This window comes from Panthera pardus, unplaced genomic scaffold (genome assembly GCF_024362965.1).
Source record: "Panthera pardus isolate Hobbes unplaced genomic scaffold, ASM2436296v1 HiC_scaffold_26, whole genome shotgun sequence".
NCBI lineage: Eukaryota > Metazoa > Chordata > Mammalia > Carnivora > Felidae > Panthera > Panthera pardus.
The window spans coordinates 10,167,557-10,190,391 of NW_026526832.1; the positions used below are offsets into that span (position 1 = coordinate 10,167,557).

General features: G+C 44.6%; 1 pseudogene; it reads right to left on the reverse strand.

The window, feature by feature from the left end:
• Positions 1–3,451: 3,451 nt before the first annotated feature.
• The window catches only part of LOC109260644 (NADH dehydrogenase [ubiquinone] iron-sulfur protein 8, mitochondrial-like), a 32,098-nt pseudogene continuing 12,714 nt past the window's right edge, over positions 3,452–22,835 (reverse strand).

Consider the following 22,835-nt stretch of genomic DNA (forward strand, 5'->3'; position numbering starts at 1 on the left):
GTTCTGCACTGTCAGCACGGAGCCCGACATAGGGCTCGAACCCATGAACTGTGAGATCATGACCTGAGCCAAAGTCGGATGTTTAACCGACTGAGTCACCCAGGCGGCTTTTCTTATAATTTCTTTTTCTTATAAGGACACTAGTCCTAGTAGGACTTACCCATATGACTTCCTTGTATCTTAATTACCTTGTTAAAGACCCAAACAAAACTACATTCTGAGCTCCTGGGGGTTAAGACATCAACAAATGGATTTTAAGGAGACATAGTTCAGCCCATAACATACCCACCCACCCATCATCTGCCTATCTGTCTGTCCATCCATCCATCCATCCATCTGTCTCTCACAATACCTAAAGGGGATTTTAGAAAATAATAAAAAGGATTGCAAATTACTGAACCCATTGAACAGGTGACAGATGAGAAAACTAAAGCTCAGAGAGGGCAAGCAGCTTTCCCAGTGCAGCACATCTAGTGTCTGGTGGAAACTGCACTCAGTGCTAAGTTTTTAGTCTTAAAATCCAGCATTTGTTTTCTACAATGTCATGACTCCTGGAAAAGCTATTAAACTTCCTCCCTCTCGCATCCCCAGTTAGGATCCCATAAGTGACCCTTATTAAGAAGAGTCTTCTAAATGTAATAATAAAGACCTCATGGGAGAGGGTGAATTATGAAGCTGGATCTGGAAAGAATTCTGTGGCGTGACTAGGCTGTTCATGCTGTTGTCAGCTATAATTCAACAAGAGCTCTTACAGAAGACTTTTTTAATTTATGAGACACAGAATTTCAAGTCCCCCCCCCCCCCCCCCACCAAGTACTGTGTCTATAAATGGCCAAATGACTCGGGACCCTTTTCTTTTGTATGTTTATAGTTATCTTGTGCCAAAATACAACATTGAGGTACTTCTTTCAGAAAATACAATTAAGTATGCTATGGTAAACTAGTATTTGGAAGTAAAGTTGGTGGTGAATGGGTACTTCCCAGCCACAAGGGGACCACGTGGGGACCACGTGGGGCAGCAAGATCGGCCCTCTGACCTTCCCTTCAGAGGGAAGAATTCTAAGGAAGAGTGCACACACCTTACACAAGGTCATCATTTTCTCCATAGCTTTTTCAATATTGGGTGACAAACCACAGCTAGCGTCTGTTCCTAAGAGACTGTAAGGCATTTTTTTCGGTTTAATTTTAAACTACTTCTCAGAATTGAGAGAATTTCATGATTTTACAACCTGACCAGTGGTTTGGGGTTTCAATTATTTGGTGCATGGAAAATCTCATGAAGAAGTGTTTTCTTTATGTATTTACATATGTATGTATGTATGTATGTATGTATGTATGTATTAGAGAGTGAGTGGGGGCAAGGGTCAGAAGGAGAGAGAGAGAGAGAGAGAGAGAGAGAGAATCTCAAGCAGGCTGCACACTCAGCGCAGAGCCCAATGCAGGGCTGGATCCCACGACTCTGGGATCATGACTTGAGCCAAAATCAGGAGTCAGAGGCTCAACCAACTGAGCCACCCATGCACCCCAAGACGTATTTTAGATAGAAGGTTCATGTTCATTTGTATTTCAACTGGATGGCTGCATACCAAAATCCAGTGGTGTGGTATCTTGCAATGAACAGATTCAGTTTGACATTGTGTAAAATAATATTCCCTGGGTTTCAAGTTTTCACGTTTCAAAGTGAAAAATAAGCCTTGTATTGAAATGGCTGATTCTAGAATCCAAAGGACCTTGAGATCCCACAAAGGTGAGAGATGGGGGGTGTTTTGGGTAAGGAGAGAGGGCGTTTGTGGGTAATAAAGACAGCGTCCGAGGGCTTTACTCCCTGTACCTCTCCCTCCGGGACAATCTCCTATCCTGCATTGGTTTTGCAGACCTACCTTCTAGAGGGTCCTCTGATGAAGGGAAGGGGAAACCAGGCTTTGCAGCTAGAAGACCAGAGCTTCTTGAATGAGAAAATTGTTCACAGCTGTGTGTTTTCTAGGTTAAACAGCTCAACCTCTTCCAGCTTTGCATGTAATTATCTTGGCTGGATGAGCTAGAGACTTTGTCTACACTGCAGCATGACTCTTAAATTCACATGAGTGATTGCCTTACATGGAAATCCCAAGCATATTTTTATTCTGTCCTCCAGTATTCTACTGAGCAGAGTGCAGAAGTGATGAACTCCTTCAGCTGTCCTGCTATTAGGTCACTGGCAATGGGGTGACCACTTCATCCCAGTTGGCCTGGGACTATCTTGGTTTGAAAACAGAAAATCCTGCGTCCTAGAAACCCCCGCAGTCCTGAGCACCCTACAAGCAGCACTAAGGCTGCTGGGTGGCAAAGAAAGGTGGAGGAGTAAAGCAGCAAAGTGGAGATGAAGAGTTAATCCTGATAGAAATGCAGCTCTGGGAGGAAACCAGGCAGCCAGGCAGTGCCATCAAGGAAGCTGTAAGCCCTGCTGTTCTCTCTCCAGGGTCCGTGCAAAGCTGTGTGCCCCTGTCTTGAGGAGGGGGTATCTCTGGGGGCTTCTGCCTCACTGCTTAGCTGGAAAACTACCTACCTTTAGACTGTCTAGGAACTGTCACTCTATTTTTCTTATGAGACCTTGGCTGACTAAAACCTATAGCAACATAATATGCTCTACAAGGAAAATCAGTATGAATTCCTACCCTACAAAAACATCTTTCCTGGCTGTGTCACAAAATAGGCCCCAAGCCACAGTCGTTAAAGGCTGGGCACTTCTCTGCAACACACAGGCGAGAAGTTTGGACTGTCATTTCTAATATTAATCTGTTCTCAAAGCAATCAGGATTTCTTGGAAGTTGGTTGAGTCCGGTTGTAGGATAGGAAGAAAAAACACACAAAAAACAGCATCTTGTTGCTGTGGCCTGAAAACAAAGGGATTTCAAGAGTATCAGTACGGTGCTGGATGGAGGTTCTACTCGCCCGGCTGTGGACATATGAACATCAAATAATGAATACAATGATGGCAAATTGGTACAGGGTGAACCAGTGAAAGGCGATGCGTTCATAATAATACGCTAGAGCGATAAGCATGTAAAAACCATAGTTTTAATACAAAAGAGAGGTGAATGTAATCGAACAGTTTATTAGTATATGTAAGTGTTCTTTTAAAAAATGTTGAGTACATGTGTGTTTCAAAGTATTGATTTGTGGGGCACCTGGCTGTCAGAGTTGGTTGAGCCAACTGAGTCAGACTTTGACTCAGGTCATGATCGCTAAGGTCACGATCTCACATTTTGGGGGTTCGAGCCCCATGACAGGCTCTGTGCTGACAGCTGAGAGCCTGGAGCCTGCTTTGATTCTGTCTCCCTCTCTCTCTGCCTCTCCCCTGCTTGTTCCCTCTCTCTCTCTCTCTCTCTCTCTCTCTCTGTCTCAAAAATAAATAAACATTAAAACAATTATTGATTTGTGTTTGTTTTATCACAAGCAGGAGAGAAGCAGCACAGGGGGCTGTGAGTCAGCCACCCCGTCCCTGGAAAAGTAGGATCTGTTCCAAGAACAGAAGGAACCCAGTGGCATCTGCAGTCATATTTATTAATCAGGTGGGAAGGAGGGTTTAGTGAATACAAGAGAGCTGGCTCCGAAACGTGTTTCACATTGATGAATTATCTAGTATTCTTGAGAGGGGGAGGTAATCTTTCACTTCTTAAGAGAAAAAAATCTCAAGATGGCCCCACCAATGGAAACAAACAACTGCTAAAGGAGGCAATGCTTTTTCTGGCGGGGGGTAGGGGTGGTGGTAGGGGGAGAAGGCAGAGCTCTTTCATTGGGCAGCTCGTGCTGTGGGCAGGCCGGCTGGGTGCACGGCGTCAGCGGTAGAGGTAGTTGGCCTGGATGTGGCCATGATCACAGCCTCCCACCTGTCCCTGTTGTTGAGCATCTTCTTGTTGAACAGCAGCTCCTTGTGCGTCTCCACAGAGAACTCGAAGTTGGGGCTCTTGACGATGGTGTCCGCAGGGCAGGCCTCCTGGCAGAAGCCGCAGTAGATGCACTTGGCCGGGTGGATTATCATAGCGGGTGGTCCGAGGCTGGACCTCTCTGGTGATGACCTGGGCGGGGCAGACAGCCTCGCGAAGCTTGCAGGTGATGCTGCGCTCCGGTCTGGATGGATAGTGGCACAGTATACGCTCCCTGCAGATGCATGGGCTCAGCGGGCCCTTCTCAAGTGGGTAGTTACTTTTACAAAGGAAGTAGTCCTTTTACAAAGGAAGAAACAGAGATGAGAAAGATGTAGTAAATCAGACTATCTTCAACAAAGCTTCTTTCTTCCACCATTTCAAACGGGATCAACTAAGACCTCAAAGAGAAAAAAAAAAAGAGTATGGAAGATAATGCAGATAAAAGAGCTAGTTAGGTAGATTTAAACCTGAGCTCTAAGTAGACTGAAAAAGATGAAGCTCTATTGATGATATGACCGGATTGCCTGCAGCCTGCCATGAGATTTGGTTACAAAAAATAGCACATGCTGGGCTGCAGATAGCAGGGTGTGGGGAAGGGGTTCAACCAGAGGCAGTAGTGACTGGTGTGGGACAAAGGAGGAGGAATGATCTGGTTCCCAAAGCTGGGGATGGAAATGTGGAGCTCTCTCGCCTTCTGTGCCCTGTGGTGACAGTGCAGAGGAACCGAGCCACACAAAGTGAATGGCAAGATGGGAGCTGTGGGAACATGGTGCCTTGGCTCTGGTTAGTTCCTACTGGGTATTGAGTAACTTTGCGTGACAGGAGCAGAGAGGCTGGGAAGACAGATGAGGCCGGGGAGTAAGGGTCAGGGCATGTAGATTTCAGAGACGGGGGAGGCCATGGATGATTCTTTGGAGCATCACAGCTGCCTCTCTGGGGAGCAAACAGGCCATTTCAAGATGGGGAGAACCGCGTGTCTGGTGGCTTAGGGTTGCTGTTGTCAGCAGTTACTAGAAAATGTTTTTAAGCAAATATGCTCATGCAAACACACCCATGCACACTCATTCATTCCTAAATACAAGCTGGACTTTTTCCTGCAGAGGCAAAATGCCTACAGAAGGGTTTCTGCACTTTATTGACTAGGAGAGTAACACGTTAGGATTCCCTTCCTGCAAGAGCTGAGTGTTCGTTCTCCTTGGAATGCAGATCGGGTGGTCAAGCTAGACCCGTGCTGCCTTTTCCTTTTCTGAATGTTTGGCATCATCAAGTTTTACTTACAGGCAATCGTGTGGCTTCAAGACAATGTCCCTTGGGCCATTTCTTTACTCTGGTAATTCACAAGGTGGCTTGTGCTGCCCTGGGAAATGATGGGAGAAGGACCACTGGTGGCTGAAGAATGATTGAGGTCAGGAGCCAAGACAAACTTGGAAGGATGACCAGCGTGCTAGGTACCAAATGAAAATAAACAAAAGAAAACCAGCCACAGAATCAACCTCACATGACCTGCATGGTGCCTCAGAGGCCATAGAGTAGTGGCTCTGGCTTCCCCAAACAGAAACCCTTGGCCAAGCAAGAATTGTCCATGTCAGGGGCTGCAAGGTGCTCTTCCCAATCACAAAACAAGAGAATGTGAGGTCATTGTCAGAAGTCTGAGCCTGAGGCCAGAGTAAGCCCCTACCTCTCTGATACTGAGCTTGAGAGCTAAGCATGCTCCAACACCCAGGGGAACCCCCTTGGCTACACCTTGTTACCTCCTTAGGTAGCTGTTCCCAAGCACCATAGGCCCCTTAGGGAAATTAATGGCGATTGGAGATGAACCTAGATCTGCAGTTAAGTTGGAGGCATTCTAGGAGCCAAACGGGAGGAAATAGGGGAGGGTATAAATTAAAGAGACAAAAAGCGTTTTTGTTTTGTTTTGTTTTTTGGTTCTGGTGTCTGAAGCAGTACTGGCATCCAGACTGAAACTCTGTGGACCCATGACCTATAGGGGATGGAGAACTCTGCCAATCTGAAAGCTTAACAGCCAGCACTGAATATGGCTCTGAATCAGCCACCTAGTGCTTCTCTTCCGTGTACATTGTCATGGGATCTATTTGGGAGAGAGAGACCATGGGGGTATCATACGGGCCAGGGAGCAAATGACCAATCAAGCAGCAGAGAGGTTGAATCACAGGAAACTGTCATTATGTAGGTTAAAAGTTATTAAAAAGCCATTGAAAATGGCTGCTATTTTGACCATTTTTTGGGGGCAGGGGTGCTGTAAAATGGCTGTTCCAGGCGGTTCTAATATTTTCTAGTTTTCTGTGCCTGTGTCATGCTGGGCACTGTGGAGGTACCAGAAATTTCAGAACCACCCTCGTCCGTGGGAGTCAGCAAACTATGATCCACAGGCCAAATCCAGCCCAATGCCTGTTTCTGTGGTTTCACTGGAACACAGCCACTCCCATTTGCTTACTTATTGTCTGGGACTGCTTTCCAGCTACTGGAGTTGTGAGTTGAACAAAGACTGTACCATCCACAAAGCTTAACTATTCATTGTCTACCCCTTTATAGAAAAAGTTTGCTGACCCCTGCGTTATATGGTATGAGTGACCAATGATCACTCGGAAACATTACCATTTTTCATCACGATTTAGCTCCTCTCTTTTTCTGCTTTACCTTTCATCATCATTCTTTTTTCTCCTCTACTTGGCTGAATTTTCAGCCTCCCCTTTCCTCGGACTTCTTCACTGTTCTTCCTTGTTCCCAGTCTGCTCCTTTATGTCCGTGTCCTTTCCTGCTCTCCTCTGTTCATTTCTTCTCCCTCTGTTTCCCCGCTTCTGCTTCATCATTGTTCATCTCTGCCACCTCTTATGTCTGCTTCAACTTCTTTCCCTCCTTCTTTTCATCAGTGTCTTCTCCTTGGAACGGTTTGAATTAGGAGGGATGGGCTGGCTTCCCATTCCCCCATTTAGAGCAGCCTTCTCTTGCTCTAACACAGCCTTGTGTTTGTTTCCCTCTTAGGTCTGCCCAGTCCATGGGTGAGGAAAGGTAGCATGTAAGATCAGTGACCATTGAGGTTGGTTGGCTGTCTGCCCTGATTGGTCAGTGTCAGATATTTTGAAAACCATTCCTTCTGTGAGATCATCTGCCTCAGCCAGCCAGCCAGCTCAAAATTTAGAAATGCTGTCCATATACCTTTCTCTTAGGAACTCCGTTAGTCACTGTTCGTGGGCTCAGCTTCCGGAGTTTTAATGAGACTCTTTTATTGTTTTTAATAGCATTGTGAGGCAGTGTCTAGAATCCAGAAATTAAGTCCATTCAAAATTAGGATGGGTCTGTGTGTTGGGTGGTGCCTTTCTTTCCACAAAGTAATATGTGTTTTGAATCTGAGACACTTGTGGTCAATGCTTCTCAGAAGCACGTACCACTGGTTGCTAAAGACTTTCTTATGCAATAGTGTAGGGAGAAAAATCAAAACCGGGAGTCATTTTTAAGTAATTTTCAAAGATACACCAAACCTTGTCACACCCCTCATCACTGATTCCAGAGTGACAAGTAGCCTCATATTGTAGAGCCATCAACCACCAGCCCAGCCCACAACTGAATCAGGGGAGAAAGTATGCAGAACACGGCAGCCTCAGAATTCACCTGGCTTTAGAGGATGCTCCTAAAATATGTTTCAGGGGCAAAGACTGGGTTGCATTTGTCCAGAATTTGAATCTATTCACTCCAGTCACTCTTCTTACCCTTTCAAAAGTTTTTGTTAAACACTTGCTCTCTTTTCTCAACACTGTGGTGAGTACAGCGGTTCTGATTTCTGTATAATACATTTTTGAAACTTTTGGGCAAACCACTTAATCATATCTAACAGAAAAGTCATAAATAGAAACAAAGAGAAAAGGATTCAGCCAAACAATATATAATAGATATTTGGGTTAATCCTGCAGCTTCTATTATTTTTTGCCCATTAGCCCTCGTTTCAGTTTGGGGATCCATTTGTCTCTACAGAACCTGATTCTGGGGGTGGAGCATGTGACCCCGATCAGCATATTTGACTCCACGGTCATTGTGATTGGTTCTGGGTGGGCATGTGACCAAGCAGATCCAGTTAGGGTGAATTTCAAGATTCTTGCTTGGAATTCTGCTCAGTATCAGGGTCTATCAATTCTTTTTTATTTAAAAAAATTTTTTTAATGTTTATATTTGAGTGAGAAAGAGACAGAGCATGAGCAGGGGAGGGGCAGAGAGAGAGATACACAGAATCAGAAGCAGGCTTCAGGCTCTGAGCTATCTGCACAGAGCCCGATACTGGGCTTGAACTCATGAACTGTGAGATCACGACCTGAACCGAAGTCGGATGCTTAACTGACTGAGCCACCCGGGTGCCCCTATCACTTCTTCTTTTGAAGTGTCTCTTATTTTCTTCCCTTCCTTCCTGTTCTTCCCAGCATTATTCACTTCGAGGCCTTGAATTGCTCCCTACATCTCCCTACATTGTCTACTCCCTTGAATTCGTCTTCCTCTCTCTTGCTGGACTCGTGTACCCAAAGAAACTTTTAAAACTTTACTGGATTTCCCATTAATGGAAAAACAAAGTGTACATAGGTCAGCATGGCATTCTGTGTGGTCCATTCATTGCAGCCATCTAGCTCTTTAACCTGGATTTCCTACAGTTTCAACTGAAGCACAGGAATAGAATGACGGTCTTTTTGAGGGCAAAAACTTTATCATGAGCTGTGTTCATAGTCCTTCCCAGGGACTTTTCTCAGGAAACACTGAAATCTGAGCCTAAGTCTGCAGCTAGATCCACACTGTAGGCATCTATGCTGGGGAGTACCAGTGCTAGCAGAGTCAGAGCTAACAACCCTGGGCTCTGTGAGCACCGCATCCTTTATAAACTCCTCAGAACAGTGTGTCCCAGCAAAATGTGTATCCCTTCCAGATGTTAAATAAACTTATTAAAGCAATATGTATCTTGCATGCGGTCAACTCTGAAATGATGGCCGTTTTAAACATTTGTGACTTTAACATAACTGAAACAGATATTGGCTAATGTCTAATTGTTCTGCCTTTTAGAACAGATGTCAATCCATCAAGGATGTACTTTGTTGGGACACTCTGTAACAGGAAGCCATGACAAAAGTGTCTGTTGACTTATTGTAACCTGGGAATTAGTGCTGTGTTGAGAGAAGTCTCTATTTGCTTTTTTAATAACAGAAACCCTGGCCCACGGTGGCCTGTGTGCTCTGAGAGAATGTGCCAAGCCCCAGCCTTGTTTTTCTCTTGCTTTCTGTGACAGGGTGCTCCTCCCCACAAGCCTTTGCCAAGCCTTTATGCAATTTGAGTCAAAACATTCTACATCTGAGCTCATCACATGTGAGAAAAGGGTTTCAACAACAGCTCAACATGTAAAAGTACTGGGGGCTTTTTCAGTCAGTGTTTTAATTCGAATTTACTGAAGCTTGGAAAACTGCATGCAGTTTGTTCAGTGTCTTAGCATTCCCCACTCTGGGCCGAAGTGAAGCAGTTGGCTTCTTGCTGTCGACTAAACAAATGAATAAAGATTCACTTGAAGGAGGTATGTAGACAGTGTATCCATGGCTCTAAGTATTGTCCATTTCACTGGGTGACTTGGGGGTGTTTTTACATATCCAGTGGCCCATTCTGTGCTGATTCTGTGCTCAAAGTAAGAATCAACATTCGTGAAGACCATCTCATCTGGCCAATGTGGATTTCAGCTAGAAGGCCCTCTAACTTCTAAAAGGAGAAGTAGATCCAGTTTGTATCGATTCTTTACTTTCATGGAGGGAGATCTAGAAGTGAAATTAGGCTTCTTTTAGGACTCAGGGTCAGGAAGAACCAGGTGAGAATATATGAAGAAGACAAGAATGGCTTGAGGAGGGAGAATGGGGGATGAATGGATGAAAGTCACATCTACTCTTCACTGCTTTGTCAAGTCATATAGGGACACCAGCACCTACCTGGTGCTCCCTTATTCTTCTCTCTGAGGATTTCTTAGCCCAGGACCTAATGACCACCTCCATCAGAAGGTCATCATATAGTCACGTATTTGTGCTCCAATAACTGAATTTGATTTTTTAAAGCTGCCCTAACCTGCATCCCTGACTTACTGATGGTGAGACTGTATGACCCATACTCCCAAGAATGGTGAAGAGGATGGATGAAAATCAGTGGAGATGATTCATTGACCAAAGATATATAAACCATATTAAGTTTAATCGTAGATAATACAGAGAGGAAAATTTCTCCCTTGGAATCATGCATGTTTATCAGTTTTATGTAGATATTGACTGCCTTTGCCATATGTAAAATTTTATGCTTTTATGGGACTTTTCTTAAAAATGTCTCTTGGTCAAAGTTGAACAAGTTACTGACTTGAATTTGGGGTAGAGTGGTCAGCCCATCAGAAGGTAGACATGAGCTCAGTGGAAAGTAGATTCACAGATGAAAAGGCTCTAAAAATGTGGGATTCCTGGAATATCGTATATGTCTTTCTTTTTCTCTTTGCTGCCTGTCAAGTTTTCAAAGGAAAAAAAAAGCCTGTCTTCTTTTGATGACTCTGAAGAAATGCTTACCATCAATGGTGGAGGCGAGAAGTGTATCTCTCCTATGTAACCTGGGGTTCTCTCAAAACACCCAAGGTGCAGGGCTCTTTGGGAGCCCAATGTGGCAAAATGGTGCCTTTCCAGATGCATGCTGGTGAGTAGAGCTTCTCCCCAGGTCATGGGCTACAGCCTGAAAGGGACTTTAAATTTCCTGCTGGTTATACCCAGCTTGGTATAGAACTGGAAGAGAATTGGAACCCATGTTCTAAGAGAAGAGGCTTCCCACATTGAGCCGGGCTTTCCAACTTCTTGGATCTCTTCTCCTCTTCTAAATCAATTTGCAATCCTCACTGACCTCAGAGACCCTTGCCTTTTTATCTTTCATCCAGCCCTAAGTCATCTCGCAGGACAGAATTTTGATTTTGGGGAAGTGGGGTGGGGAGGGTCCTTTCCAGATTAAACAAGGAGAAAGAAACACTCAGTATTAGAGGAACACACTGCTCCCTGCCTTGTTGCATAGTTTTGTAGGTAACGATAAAACCTTGCTTGGAATGACTGAAGGGCAGACCAGGTTAGCGAATGATCTGAAATATTGAGAACTATGGAAAGGATGCATGGTTATAACTAACATGTATATGTAATGTACATGAACTAGTGGCTAAGAAAGGGTCCTCAGCACTCCCAGGGTGAGGCCCCGCTGGTTTGCTTTAATGAATTGAGAAATGCTGTTGGTATTTAGCATGTTTCTCACTGGCAAGCAACTACATATGGAAATATTTGAAAACGGCTTATGCTCCTGAGTAGCTTAGACTTTCTCTTATTTACCTTGTTGCTGACATAAAATCTTTCGCTGGTGCACACTTTAGACCACTTTGTGTCCCACTGGCGATTAGCGCATCATGGACAACAGACTGAATCAGACTTTAGCACGTGTTCTGCACTAGGAACTTGATAAACTCCGCTGAGGAAGGTTAAAGAAGAGGGAGCAAAGCAGACTCATGCCATTCAACAAATGTTTGTTGAGTCTTTCTCTTTCCTGCCCAAACAGTTCTTGATGTGGTAAACTGGGGCAATATGAGTAGAGCAGCTAAACACAAAAATAAACAAACAGCACCCACACAGTCTAGGAACCACACTCTGGCCACAGACACCTCTTTCCCCCTCACATCTCTCAGCCAAAAGGCCAAGAACAGAGGCCAAACACAGATTTGAATTTCACTTCCTCTCCCTTCTTCTACCCAAACTCTGGGGATTAGGGACTAGACAGTAGGAGGTGGAAAGAAGAGAAACAAAATCTGAATAACCACAAAAGCAAATGGCCTTGGGGTAGATTCTAAAGCTGACCACAGGAAAAGGAAATCACTAAATATTTTGGTTTTATCTGTGTGTGTGTGGACTTTTATTTGAGTCCCACTGCTTAAAATACCGTCTAGTCTCTCTTTGCGTGTATCTCTCTGCTCCTAATTTCCTCCACATCTTTAATGCGCCCTGTGTTCATCTCTGAACATTATTTTCACTTGAAGTTCATGCTTTTTCCTCACTTTAGCTAAAATAGAGACCATTTATGAATTTCTTTACATTCTCTACTCTGGCTTCAAGTGTTCTGCCAGCTTTTGAGAAGTCAGTCATAACTTACAACTTCTGAGTTCCATTTTTTTCTTACTTCTCCAATTGCTTTTTCTCATAGTTCAATATTTGGCCTATTGCTCTGACCCATTCCTTTCCTCTGTGCACACAGAGGCTTTATTTATTTTTGGTCATCCCTTTCTGAAAAGTCCTCTGACCCAGAGGCTACGCTGCATTTATATGAAACCAATGAAGTTAAGAGGGCAGAGGGCAAAGTGCCATTCGACATGGTGTCATTTTGGGGTGAGGACTAGAGATCCTGACTCGTGCACAGCACATCAACATCCAACCCAAATCCAGAGTCTGTCTGGCATCAGCAGTTTTCAGCATAAAGAGCTTGAGGATAGGGAAAGTCAGGGAGGTAAGACCTTCCCACCAGCCTCCCTCTACCTCACCCTTGCTCCCCTCCCCACATCTCAGGGTCTCTGAGGGTTCTGATGGACACAGCTGTTATTTCTGTTTTGAGAATGCAGCACATCCCCTTGTTAAGCTTGGTATCAGAGTCAAGGGTATTGCCCGAAAGGATTCCTGCTTTCCTAGGAACTACTTTCTCCAGAGGAGGGACTACCTCCTAGGAACTACTGCCACCGCCACCATAGTGGTGATGCCAACAGGTGGCTCAGTGGGGGTACAAGGGCCCGCATCTCTAACAGCTTTTCTTCAAACCACTAGCAGTCAGCATGCGGCAGAGCATGTGGCCAAAACTATCATATGAACAAGTATATAAAGCCGTTGAGAAAGCATGTGGTTAAAATTATTATGTGCAACAACATTTGAAAAACAATTGGCAAAGCCTGTGTTGAAAATGTATCCCATCATGATTTGTAGAAGGAAGACACTAAGAAAGTGCTGTACTTTGCCACTGGAAAAATGGATAGTTTAAAGGGGAAAATAGCCTAGATTTTGATCCTGTCAAGTCCATTTAAGAAACCCTATAGGCGGATTGGGAGCTGCTGGTGGCGGCTGGTGAGTGGGGCAGCTAGCAAGCACGTCCCCCACGTAAGCTCAGTTCCAACTCATGCTCCCGGCGGCTGGCCCAGTCTCCATCATCTCCCAGCCCCTCCTATTGAACAGTTCTAGAGCTTCTCCTGGCTGCGGGTGAGGAGCACGGGTGCAGGGATCAGGACTGTGGGACCATGTAGGGCAGAGAGAGACACTGTGATGGGTGGAGTTTGAAAACTCAGGAGTCCACTTTCATTTCTCCTCACGGTGCTGCCATTCACTGACATTTATTTGTTATTTTGCATGTGCCAGGAACTTCATCTGTTTTATCTGTAGTCCTTCCAACAACCGTGAACGGGAGATTTTTTTCTCTCCGTTTTCTTGAATGAAACCCATTGGTTTGCTAAGTTAGAACACACACAGCTACAAAAGGCAAAGATCCCACGAAGGTGTCTGACCGTAAACCTGACCCCCTTCCTGCACCCATGTCTCTGCAAGGATCGTGGACTGACCTACAGAATACAGAAACCCCTGCAGTTGAGAAATGGCTTATGGCAAATTTTAGCCTGATTTTATAGACAATTCCATTTTATCATTCAGAGATAAACAAATTTCCCTTTGCAGGCACAAAAGGCCATCTGTGCAGCCTAAAACAACATTCTAACCTCCTATCCAATTTCCTGTCTGCGTATCTTTTTAGAGTAATTATGGCTCATCTCTCTAGGTTTTCCATTGATGTCTATGTTCTGTTGATTTTTCTCCAGATGCATTGGGGGGCACATGTCCAAATTAAATATCATTGATTTCCTGCCTCTTATTTTTAAGTTTCCTCTGTCCTTTACTCTCTGTGGGGTTTGTGTTATATTCCCATTAGTATCTTACAAACCTGGGCTGTAGGCTGTTAACTACACATCCGTGACACGAGACAACGAGCTCAAGGCATTCACGTCTACCTGTTATTTAATCTTGAACTCCTCAAGATTAGACCTTGATCATAGGTAATGCTTGGCATCAACCACTAAAGAACACATCTGACTTTCAGCTTAAACACTCAATTTGCCCTCCTCATCCTCACCTGCCCCCCAAGCCATTAGGCAGGGTGTAATTGTCTATAGCTCATAAATAAAAGTCAAGGCCAGCAGGATTGCAAGGCTTGCCCAGGCTTATGCAATGATAGAACCGTGAACAGGACTAAAAGCTTTTATTGTCATGACTATAAAAGATTAAAACCATTCATGCTTTACGTGCGTTTTATAAAAAAATAATTGACAAGTATTTATTAAATTGCTCTTTATTTGTTGGCGTGAAAAACAACTTTCAGGTTTTTATTTCAAGTGAGCTATGCTCACCTTGGAGCGGCTTTGGGCGAAATGCTGACATCAGTGGAGCATGTTTTCAGCCTTGGGGGCTTCCACTATTAGTTCCTCATCTCAGGTTTGGTTCCCACCACCTCATTCCTCTGGTGCGCCTAGAGCCTCCTAATCCAACTTCATCTTCCTGGTCTCAACTTTGAAGCTCTGGCCTCTTGGTGCTTCTCAAATCACAGCCTGATGAGGTCCTTTGCCCTTCGAGTCAAAGGTCCAGCTTTTGATGGACTCTCAGTCTGGGACATCTAAGCTCAAAGTTCCTTTAACAGAGAGCTTTTCATTCCTCAGTCTTTAAGAGACACACATGTGCTTAAGAGAGGCGATACTTTGGGGCGCCTGGGTGGCTCAGTCGGCTGAGCGTCCGACTTCGGCTCGGGTCATGATCTCGCAGTTGATGAGTTCGAGCCCCGCGTCGGGCTCTGTGCTGACAGCTCAGAGCCTGGAGCCTGCTTCTGATTCTGTGTCACCCTCTCTCTCTGCCCCTCCCCCGCTCATGCTCTGTCTCTCTCTGTCTCAAAAATAAAGATAAACATTAAAAAAAAATTAAAAAAAAAAAAAAGAGAGGCGATACTTTGATTTAGAGCCACATGAATAGGTAAGGGACTGATGTCATAGCTGCCTCTGTGCTGGCTTTAACGAGCATGAGAAGGGAGGGTGAGGGCATGAGAACCCGACCCAGCTGTCGCAGAAGGGAAGCCCCGAGAGAGTGGATGAGGCATGTGGGAAGCAGCCTGGGAACGTACGTTTCAGAACCAGTAACAATGAGTATGTTTCACAAGGGCACTTACTCCTCTGTGGGCCATTGCTTCTCACACTGATCGCTCCTCTCAAGAATTCTTGGTTTGGGGCACCTGGGTGGCTCAGTCAGTTGAGCCTCTGACTCTTGATTTCAGCTCTGGTCATGAGCTCACGGTTGTGAGATGAAGCCCTGCGTCAGGCTCTGCACTGGGCATGGAACCTGCTTGGGATTCTCTCTCTCCCTCTCCCTCTGCCCCTCTCCCCCCTCTTCTCCCCACCCTCGCAAAAAAAAAAAAAAAAAGAATTCTTGGTTTTGACCACAAGAAAAAATCCATTTAATTATTCATCTCTGGAGAGGGTGTGGAGAAATAGAAAGTGGATGTTAGTGCATCCCTTTGAAAAAAATTGTACTTTTGGCCAAGAGTCATAAAAATGTTCGTGTCCTTTGAATCAGTAATCCTTTTTCTGGGAATATAGCCTCAGGAAAGAATCCTGCATGTAACATGCAAGCCTGAGCCACAGTGTGAAGGTGCAAATATCCATTTTATAGTTAGGGGCTTAAACTTCCAATGCTCTATTAGCAGGAAGTCGAATGTTGACTTTTTGAGGCTTCCTACAGTCTGCTTTATTGGTCAGGAATACTAGGCACTTTTGTCAATCCAAAGAGGGTCAGAAAAGAAGAGAAATGGACGAGACCACAGCAGAGCCTCCAGCTTCAGTTACTCTGGCTTCTGTCATTACCACCTGCTCTCCTATTGAAAGTGGTCCAGGGCATCCACGTCCAAGGTCAGACTGAGGTCCCTGTTAGCCTCAGCACTTGCCACAGGAGCTGTCTTTGAAATGTAATCCCACACCCCAACGCTGAGCTTTTTAATAGTCTCAACATTTTGGCGCCCAAGGTTCCAGCTCAAATGCTTGTGTTGTCATTGTTCATTCATCCTTCCCAGAATGACAGCATCTTTCCAGAACAGGGTGGCTGGGCCCAGAGGTGCTTCAGTCTCAGCTACATGAGGAACGCAAGCATCCATCATGTTACAGCTGGACCGCTAGCCTGAGCCTCCCTTTCCCCACGGCCTGTGCCTCAATGGTCTCCTTGCCTTTCTTGGCCACAGGACCTTGGGAGGTCACACCGGTTCCTCCACTCTTGGTTTCTCTAATTTTGAATTGTGAGGAACAGGGTTTAGATATTAGTTCCTTCTCTGCTAAGGCAACCACTCAGTGATCTTATATTGAACTAAAATATCAGCTTCTCTATTTTAAAAACAAAAACACAACACCTGTATGTGCATGCAGGTATTTGCTGCACAATTGTTCACGAAAGTCAAATATGAGAAGAAGTGAAGATGTGACATCAGAGGCCTGTGAAGGAAATCAGGATGCGTCCACTCAGTGAGACATCACACAGCTATTAAAATGGTGATTATGAAGAATACGAGAAAACCTGAGTGTTTCCCTCCATCTTCCCAACTTTCTTTTAATTGGTCAAACGAAAAGCAATACAAGACTTATAATTAACTGTTGATATGAAGCTGTTGCCAACAGAACTTGCTGGTGATTCACTTGGGAAAATGAGGGACAGATAACTTAAAGATAATTTTTAAATGTTTGCCTTAAACAAGAGGGTGCGTATTCCTGCTGTTTATTGAGAGCGGGAGGCAAAGCTGGGGATGGGGAAACCAAGAGCTTTGTTTGTCTACACCAGGTTTGAAATGCTTCTTAGACATTGGGGATCCAGAGCAGACAGTAGGATGTAGGGGCTTGAGCTCGGGGGAAGGGTCATTGGTATCAAGATGGGATATTTTAAATTTGAATATCATCAGTATGTAGATGGTATTTAAAAACATGAGATCAGAGGTGCCTGGGTGGCTAGGTAGGTTAAGCATCCGACTCTTGATTTCAGCTCAGGTCATGATCTCATGGTTTGTGAGATTGAGCCCCATGTCCATCTCTGAGCTGACAGTGCAGAGCCTGCTTGGGGTTCTCTTTCTCTTCCTCTTTCTCTGCCTCTCTCCCTCTCTCAAAATAAGTAAATAAACTTAAAACAACCAAAAAAAATCCCCATGAGATAGAATTAGCTCGCTTAGGAAAAGGGTATATAGATGGACAGGATAAGAAGATCCAGACCAAGTCTTTCGTCATTCCAACACATAGTGATTAGACAGAGAAAGGGAAATCAGCAAAAAGTCAGAGGTGGTGCAGCAGGTTAGGAAGGAGGAAAAGAGAAATGGCATCGTGGAAACTGGGAGAGAAGATTTTAAGGAGGGAGTGGTCAAGTGATCAAGCGCTACTGAGAAGTTAGTAAGATGAAGACGGAGGTGATGATGTCCTTTGGATGGCCAAAGGAGGTCGTTCATGACCTTGAAGTCAGCAGATTCAGTGGCAGGGAGAGGAGGAAAGTCTGCTGGAGTTGGCTGAGCTGAAACTGGAAGATGAGGAAGAGAGGCTATGACCATAGATAATTCTTTCAGGAAGTTGTGTTGTGAAAGAGCTAAGGAATGGAAGTGTGCCCGGAGGGAGAAATGGCTGCTCGTGGAAATGATCCAGGGGAGAGGGAGTGACTGCTTACGTACAGAAGAGAGAGGTTCGTGTTCACTGCAGGAGGAGAGGCCTCGGGAAGGATGAAAGGATGGTATCCAGAGCACAGATAGAGAAGTTGGCCTTTAATGAAGAAGGTATGCACATGGAGTCCCTCGCACAGTACCCGGTACAGACAGTAAGTGCTCAGTGAGTACTTGCCATGGTGATTACAAGCGTCTGGGTTGAATAACCAAAGGGAACAATTACTGGCTGGCCCAACTCATTGCTCGAAAATCAGGCCGTGAATGATGGCCTCCACAATTGATATGGCCTGGCCAGAGAGGAAAATGAGGAAAAGGCAGAGTGGGCTATTCTTTTCTCCTACAGCCCTGCTCAGACAGGGTGGACTCCCACATTAAGGGGCATTCTTGTGTGCGTGGAAAATGAGAAGATCCCACTGATGGATGAATAACTGGTAATGACTGTCCTTTCATTGAGTCTGTCGTTTTCTTCTTCACTGGATTGTGTTACCCTATTAATAATGCTCTTCAGAGTTCCCAAGAGCAGCTGCTGGGGCCAGGGGGGATGTGAAGAAAACCAAAACCACAATCTCAAAACCTCTCCTATTGCACAATCAAGATGGAAACCACTATAACTGCCGAGGCACATACCCAGAAGTGGCCATTTCAATGGCCCCTGCAAAGACAGCCTTCTAACCAATTTGTGTGGCAACCAAAGAGACCCCAAGTTATAGCTACTATTCCAGAAATTACTGTATTTAAGCCAGGAACTCAGTTTTAACTATGAAGAATGTTACTGTTGATCCCTTGACCTCACTGTTGAGACAGAGTGGGCTGTGTTCCTTGCCAAATAGCTGAGGAAGAAGAAGTCCATGTCTTCATAGCATTGTTAAAAAGAAAGAATTTCTACAGAAATTCTACAGAAAATCTTCAGTCACTTTCCCACTCAATAGCAATCTACAATTAAGACAAAAATGTGTCAGTCAGGATTCATAGCTGCAAACATTAGAAACTAGCTCTATCAGCTTTAAACAGAAAAAAGAATTTATCAGGAGAATAGGGGGCACCTGGGTGGCTCAGTTGGTTGAGCATCCAACTCTTGATTTCGGCTCAGGTCGTGATTTCATCTGTGAGTTCAAGCCCTACGTCGAGCTCCAAGCTGACAGTGCAGAGCCTGCTTGGGATTCTCTCTCTCCCTCTCTCTCTGTCCTTTCCCTGTGCTCTCTCTCTAAAAATAAATAAATAAACTTACAAAAAAAGAATAATGGAAATGACCTGTCCATTTAAATGGAACGGATAAATGTATCATAATATACTCAAACAATGAAATTTACCATGAAGAAAAAAAAGAACCAACTACTGATATGTAAAACAATATGAATGTATTACATAGACATAATATTGAGTGAAAGAAGCCAGACAGTATATATTTCCATTTATATTAAGTTCAGAAACAGGCTAAACAAATCTATGGTGTTAGCATCAGTATGTAGTTAACCTGTGGTGGACAAAGAGCTGAAAGGGAGCATGAGAGGGGTTCAGGGTGCTGGTTAGACAGGTATGCTCAGTTTGGAAAATTTATCGAGCTGCGTACTCTTGATATGTATTCCTTTCTCTGTGTGTGTCTTCATGAAATTCACACAGAAGGAAATCAACAGAAGGGCTATTAGTAGGTCAAAATATCACCAGGAAGTGCTGGAGACCCAGGTTTGGGGCTGTAGGTCCGAGCGTGCCTCTGAAATCTGCCACAAAACTCGAATGGGCACATCTTGCTGTGGCCACTAAGCACCAGCCACTGTCATTTGCTCTGCAGATCCTCCACCTGGGACACACAAATCACTACCTGACATTTGGTTATAGGTGCATTTGTTTATTTTCTGTCTCCTCCAATAGAATGTGAGCTCACTGCTGGCTCATAGTCGGTACTCAGGAAAATTTACCAAGTGCAGTTGCCTTGTTCATAGCTGAGCAGGGTTCTCCTTCTCACGGATGCCTTTTTTCTTCAGATATCTTATCAGTCAGAATCCAGTCAAGTCTTGCTGTTCCAGGAACACATTTGTTCTTTCGGGCGGTCTCCCTCCCGTATTTCTTCCCTGATTCATCAGCATTGACTTTCAAGTTTTGGTCTTATTCAGTAATCTGATTTCCTGTCATTTCAAGTTCATGGTGGGAGAGTTGTCCTACCGTGACCCCTGTGTGCTCACAACGGAAACATGTGACATCCTGAGGCAAGTGGCGAGGGAGAGGGTGGATGGAGATGAGAACATGTGTAGATGAGAACATGTCTATCAGTGAAAGAGTGACGAGGCGATAGCCCTGGTCCCTGACCGAAGGAGACTGCACAAACTCCTTCCGTGCTTATTTCACTTTCACGCCCACTGACACTCTGTCATTCATTTGTGGAACCTGCTGGGGAATCCAACAGTGGAATCTTGCCCTTCCGCCGCGCTCTCTATCGTTTAGAATATTTTCAGAAAAAATCTCAGGGGTGCTATGCATCGCCTACAAGCTTTGAGCCTCACCTTTCCCCCACCCCCAAACAGGGCACATGTTCTCCCTGACCTGTGTTAGCCCCTCAATGCCTGTGCTGGGCAGCGTGCATGGTGGCTCTTGGGGACGGTGACCAGGACTTGAGGTCTAAAGACGGATGCCCTTGGCTTATCTTGGTGGAGGGCAACGTAGAGAGAGTGGGTTGCCCCTTATCATTTTACTTAGAATTCTCACACTTCTACTGAAGCCATCTCAACTCTACCCAACAACAGAAGGGCAGAGAATTATTCCGTGTGTCCACGTGTAAAATTTTGTCCTACATTTCTGCATTTCATTCCTGAATTGGGGTAGATGGTTTGGGGGTGGTGGTGGCTGACAAAGCTCAAAAGGCATCTATACCGTTGAGTTGAGAGAAAAGAAACAGAAAACCCGTCTGGTTTCCTTCCACTGCCCTCCCTTGCCTGTCTACTGCTTTACAAGTTGCCCGCAATGCCTCAGATTTTCTTTCTACCTCCATCTCCTCCCTTCAGCAGACAAACTGTTTCTCACTGCCTGATGGACATTTTCACTGGAAGTTTCTAATGGTATCTCAAACTCAGCATAGCTAAAAGCAGATTAATAATGTTTTGTCCCACACCAGCTTTTTCTTCTGGTATCTTTATTTAGCTTAGCCACAGTACCATTTCTCCTTCTACCCAGGCTCCACATCAAGGCCCTCCATAGGCAATTGTTTGCTAAGTCTTTCAGTTCTTCTTCTCGAGAGTTTGAGCTCTTTGGGTTCCTGGGTGGCTCAGTCGGTAAAGCATCCTACTTCAGCACAGGTCACAATCTCATGTTCGTGGGTTCAAGCCCCTCATCAGGCTCTCTGCTGTCAGCACAGAGTCTGCTTTGGATCTTCTGTCCACATCCCCCACCCCGCCCCCGCCCCTCCTCTGGTCTCGCTCTCAAAAAAATAAATAAACATTTAAAAAAAAAAGAATTTGATCTCCCTTTTTCATCATTGTTGCCGCCTTCCTAGTTCGGACCCTCATCATTTCCTACCCCTTCTGGCCTCCTTAAGAAGGAGTCCAGGGATTTAGAGGAGGTAAGCGTATTGCCTCCACTGCTTATCAACTGCACGACTTTGGGCAAGTTGCTTAATTTCCTCATCTATAAATTGGGATAATACCTCTTGCTGTGAGAATTCAATCAGATTATATATACAAAGTAGCACCAGAGAAAAACTCAGTAACAGGGGTGATTATTACCATTTGTCTTCTGATGACTCCAATTCATTTTCCTCACCACGGCTGGATTTACCTTCAAGGCAGCTCCCATCATGTCTAACAAACACCCAGTGCCCCACCCAGGAGCTACCTAACACCTAATATTCCCATCCCCGCATTCCAGATTTTCCATAAAGTACTTGTCTAAACTTCTGATCTTTCTCCCTTCGATTTACCCTGTGTATAGTCAGATGGACCTCTGCACTCTTTCCCACACCCTCTCTATCTATACCACGGCCTGTGTGAGCTGGCTTATGCCATAACTACTGTTTGATTCACCCTCCCTGTCCTTCAAGGTCTAACTCAGATAGTTTCTTTTTCTCTCCTTCTAAAGTCTCAGCCCATAACCACACCTTTCTGCAGGATGCCTCCCTTTCTTCTGGGTCCTAAAGCTGCCTGTGTGTTCATCTTACCTCTGCAGCTGGAAGAATCCTCATTCGCCCAAGTTCACATCTCCATGTCAGGGTGAAAACTGAAACATTCAAGTGTTCCTTTTCCCCTTCAGCTAACAAGATGCAAAATAACCAATTTGAGCTAACTCTCCGCTAAATCAGTTGGCTAGATCAAGATATCGGTCTTGCTCAAATAAGAGCCTAAGCTGGAAAAATATCTGTGACCCTGAGAAACAGAAAAAAATCTGAGTGTTCTGGCTCAAGCAATGTTCTGCTCACCCAGCCTGTTTCCCGGTGGCCTCCCTGATTCTGAGCTGTCTGCTTCCAAGGGACAAGGGACACAAGACTGTACACTGGCCTTGTCTCGTACAAGATGGGGTAGTCGATTCCAACTGATTGAATGTTCTCAAATGAAACTTGGTCTTTTAAGCAGCAGTTAGATGTAAATGTCAGCTGTCTTTAAACTATTTGAGGACCCCAAAAAAGTCCCCCCCCCCACATGGCTGCTTCTTCCAGAATCCATGCCAGTTTCTTAAAACCCCACTTATGAGTAGCAATGCTTTCCTCCAGACGCTAGCCACAGCCCGGAGGGCTTGGGAGGAAAACAATGAATCCTGCCAGAAAGCTATGCTTTAAATATATGAGGTTAAATTCCGTTTTGAAAAGTTTTAACTCAATTTCCCTTCTCTTCAGAGCCCTACCTCACTTCATACTGTTTTTGACTTGATTTGAATGTTTTTGAAAAGTCTTTCTTTAAAAATCTAAGTAAAGAATTCAATGGTATATTGCTAATTTTAAAAGGAATATGCATTTAGTAAATATTTTATGAGTGAGGCTAGGCCAATCAGACTGAAAAAGAATGATAAAGGCTTAAGATGTTTGTGCACATGATCCTGTTTTTATAATTTTGGGGTTTTGTATTGAAATATATCACACAGTGCCCTGTTGACCCATGATTTCATAAATGGTCCTCAAATACATCAGGTTTGTTTGATGAACTTATCTATCTGTAAAATATCTCT